Source organism: Salmo trutta, chromosome 30 (genome assembly GCF_901001165.1).
Source record: "Salmo trutta chromosome 30, fSalTru1.1, whole genome shotgun sequence".
Lineage (NCBI taxonomy): Eukaryota > Metazoa > Chordata > Actinopteri > Salmoniformes > Salmonidae > Salmo > Salmo trutta.
In genome coordinates this window covers 38,094,689-38,099,216 of record NC_042986.1, presented here as the reverse complement: position 1 = coordinate 38,099,216, position 4,528 = coordinate 38,094,689, and the positions used below count along the sequence as shown (strand labels likewise).

The 4,528-nt window shown below is 42.8% G+C and overlaps 1 pseudogene; it reads right to left on the bottom strand.

Annotated features, from left to right (window-relative positions):
• Positions 1-227: 227 nt before the first annotated feature.
• On the bottom strand, positions 228-3,961 carry LOC115168631 (NSFL1 cofactor p47-like; annotated as a pseudogene).
• Positions 3,962-4,528: the final 567 nt, after the last annotated feature.

Sequence of the window (4,528 nt, the reverse complement as noted above, 5' to 3'; positions counted from 1 at the left end):
GAAAGAAAAAGTCTTAATAAAACCATTCTGTCTTTTGTTGTTGATGGTTTGTTGTGAATTGATGGGAGCAGAAGACTAATGGTGTACGTTGGGGATGCAGGGGTACATTTTCAGTTGAGTTGATGGGAACTTGTGTGGAAAAAGCAGGCAAGAGTTGAGCCAAAGGAGAGATGAGTGGAAGATGAACAAAACAAATGACAGTATTATAAACATCTAAAGCAATCTCTGAGACTGTTAAGAAAGCTTTATTGTTACTGTGCATGTTCAACTACTACTTTCTAAACAGGTTTTACCACCAGATCTGTCTTTCATCAAAGCCTTATCCACTCCCCACTTCCCCTCGCAAACAGCTGAAGAGGGAAAATGTATCATCACTATAGAAAAAAAAAAAAAAGAAGTCCATAAGTCCATGGTGTCTCATCCCTCAGGGGGGTAAAAGAGCTGTGAACCAGCCAGGCCACCAGGGGGCTCCATCACTTTAGCCGCTGCACAATGACTGCGTTGAGCAGGTTGGCATCCTGCAGCGACTGGCTCTCGTCAGTCAGCTCCTTGTTGGGGAAGGTTGTCATGAGCACAAACTCTGTCGCCGCCATCAAAGGGCGAGCTCCCACCACAAACTGACGCACGTCTGACACCCTGAGGATGGGACGGGAAATGATGAGGAGAAAGTAGGTAATATGGTGTTGGACATGCCCTTCATAGAGGGGGTGATGTAGAGCTTCATGGCTTCATCACTGACCTGTGAGTGTGGTTAAACTTCTGCACCAGTCTCCCCCCGTCGGCCAGTCTGATCTGGATGTTGGTCACAGGCTTGGAGGCGTCCAGGTTTACAGAGGCGATGGCCTGGGTCTCACTGGCTACCTGGTCCTGGTCCCCCATACACGGAGTAGACACTAGCTCAGGGGTTGCACTGAATGGACGGGTGAGGTGGGAAAGAGATGTTTATTGTGATTATACTGTATTTTAAAATAGACTTGAAGAAATATTATAAGTCCACATTTTCCCAGAAGATAATATCAGGTTTTGAAAAATTGCTGGGTTACATTTAGATTTTAACGTCAAATATAATATCACTTTGTGCCAAAATTCCCCTTACTACCCCCTTGTGGTAATAAGGTGTAACAGACACCTTTATTAAAGCATTGTGTTGAAAAAGGGGGACAATTTCATTCCTTTCCTCTGTGTTGAATTCTATTAAAATAGAACTCACCCACCTGCCCAGTTTCTGTCCTTCCCACCGAATGCCTTGAAGGCAACCTTGGGTTTGGAGAAGTCCTCATCCCGATGGTCCTCCATATCCAAGTTGACCTGACCCCCCCGGGAACGCTGCCTCAACTCCAAAGGAATCTCCCTGAAAGGACAAATGACTTCTATTATGACAATGCCCCAGCAATAAGAAAACAGACCTCAGAGAGAGACATGTAGCCTCCAGCTGTCCAGTGACATAAACCCATTTAGAACTTATGGATTTAGAAAAATTGTGATATGTGACATGAGCTGTCATTTATATAAATAGTATGACCAGGACGCGGTACAAACAGTGTACTCACCCCCTGCGGATGGACTCCAGGAAGATGGCGTTGCCAGGGTCGCTGTAGTTTCTGAGTTCACCGTCATCCAGGCTGAAACCTGTCTTCCACAGCTTCAGGACTACATGCACCTTCAGCACGTAGTAACGAAAATACATAAGTAAGTAAAGAAGTAAACTGAAGTAAATGTATTCTTTTGAGATCAAATGTATACTAGCAGTACAAAAAAAAATCTAAATAAATTCACTGTCAAACACTCACATCCTGCTGGCTGTTAGCTGCTCTTCTCTCCCCAGCCACGTAAACAGGCTCCTCCTCAGGCGCTGCACCTAGCCGGTAGCCACCACCAATAAAGGGCTAGAGGGAGGGAAAGAGGAGAGAAAGAGTTTGAAAAACATGACAACTAACATCCTTCACCATTGGCTCTATCAATCCCAAAACACAGGGCTAATAACACATACATATGATCAGTGAATTAAAGAGGAATGATCCTGGTGCAGAACGTTTTACTGAGAAGCTTTTCATACCCTGGCTCGACTAGGCTCTCCTGGGCCCCTCCCAGCCTTCTCCACAGGCACAGCCCCATGCTCCTTAGCCCCCTTGAAGAGGTCCTCCACCACCTCATTAGAGCTCTTCTTTTTGGGGGGGTCCCACTATCTGCTGCCCACTGCGTTCAGAGCCCCCAGCAAAGAACCTGGAGGGAAGCCGAGGGAGGATGTGGCCATTGAAGAGGGGAAACAACACAACCTGGATTTTGGACCCTGTCCAAGCTTCTGGTTACAACACCAGTGCTGCGATTGTGTGGATGATGAAAACAATAACACAGGGACCCAACCCCACCCAGAAGAATCTGTTGATGCAGCAGAAAGCAATACCAGCCTACAGAGAACTGAATACAGAAACATTCTGGAGGCTCACTAGCCTGGGTACCAGTAGGTTTCTATGTTTCTGCTCTCTTGCCAACTCCTCATGGAATTGTCATGCTGTTTGGCTTGACAATGGAGTAGGCAAAAACACAAACAGATCTGGGACCTAGGAGCCTCACTACACTCTGTCCAAAATGCACATAGACTACATGCAATGTGAAATTCATTGAAAATTCCCCAAAGTCACAGAAGTAGTCAGACCTACCTTTGCCCTTCCTCCTCATCACTGTCATCTACTTCCTCATGCATCATATCTCTGAAGGAGGTCACCCTATTTTCACTCCTTTACACAACAGAAACACACACAAAAATAACCATCAACATCAATCATGTAACATGAAATGCTTTATAGGATAGTTTTTTTTTTTTTTTTTTTAAGTTTGACAAGAGAAACACTGAAATGAGTTAGATATTGCCTATCCTAAATTATACCAAGACTAACAGAGAAACAACAGATTTAGTTATGTACCTGGGCCCTGTAGGACGAGGCACAGAGGATCCACCACTCTCTGGCTGAGGAAGTGTCACGATGTCATCCTCAGGACCATCTTCAAAGAAACTGGCCAGGGCAAGCTAAGGAAACAGACCAAAACATCAAGATATCTAGTCAAAGTCTAAACCTGATCACTAACTACTTTGCTCGAGCTTAATGGTGAACTTGCCAAATGTAAAAAAAAAAAAAAAAGGTAGCTAACTAAAAAGGATGTTATTAAACTAGCAATTAGATAGGAAGCGAAAATCTGATAAATTAGCTATCATCTCAGTCACTTGATGAAGATGAATAGTTAGCTAGTTATGATTATGAAGTAGGCTAACTGGGGCGACAGGTATCCTAGTGGTTAGAGAGATGGACCAGTAACCGAAAGGTTGCAGATCGAATCCCCGAGCTGACAAGGTAAAACATCTGTCGTTTTGCCCCTGAACAAGGCAGTTAACCCACTTTTTCCTAGGCCGTCATTGTAAATAAGAATTTCTTATTAAATGACTTGCCTAGTTAAATAATAAAACAATAAAAAAACTGCTGAACGATTCTATCTGCCAGTCTTAGAGCAAGCTAGCTAGCCAGATAGCTAGAACGCAGTGAGTGAGCCATTCCTTAAATGAAACAGACTATTAGACAGTGGTAGTAAAACATTGGAAACTGATTGGTAGATATAGATCCTAGGGAATAAGATAACAATGGTCCTTCAAGCTTTTGTTGTGAGAAAGAGTGACTTGCACAAACCGCTACAAACTAGCTACGTTAGTTATCTAGTACCGGCTAGTATGTGCTGGTCTGGCAGCTAGCTAACTACTGTCATTCGTATATCGTTGTGAGTTAAAATCAAATATCACATTTAGTACAACTTGTCCGTACCTGCAAATCCCAGCCGGCAGACTCCAAGAAAAAACGGGCCCTCTCCTCATCAACATCTGTAACAGCAACGAACTCCCTCACCGAGACTTCTTGATCCGCCATTTTGATATGCCCATTCAATGACAGCACCGACCCCAACTGGGGAAACAACTACCAACTTGGTTCCTATCCGAGCAAGCTGTGCTTCCTGTCTGTGAGAAATGGATTTTAATGAAATGTTGTATTTAGCACAAAGTAAAGACATTTTATTTAAAGGAATAATATTTCACATATATTTGACATATATTTAACTTTTTTTCTTCTTCTCTGTATTACCATAACAAATACACCTCTATTTTCTGCCAAAGCAAAGGGGCAATCTGGGATTTGAAAAATAACAATTCAGACACCGCCACTTGTTTTTGTTAACATCTGAGAGATGGGAGTGGAGAAGTGTAACCACTCTCAAATTCACAGACAGAGCTATGATGCAAGGACTGACCATCCATGGGATCAACATTTTAGTTTTAACTATGTTTTGAAGCTATAATTGATGTTTGTTTACAAATAAAACAAGCTTATATTTTGGGTTCTGGTGGGTTACAATAGTTATACTAAGCCTATTTGGGCATTTATAAGTGATATTCTTCAAGACTCTTTGGGAAATCTGATGGGATTTGTACTTAAATGTTTTCATTGTCTCTAATAAGGTGGACATTTAAACACTAGCCCATCCA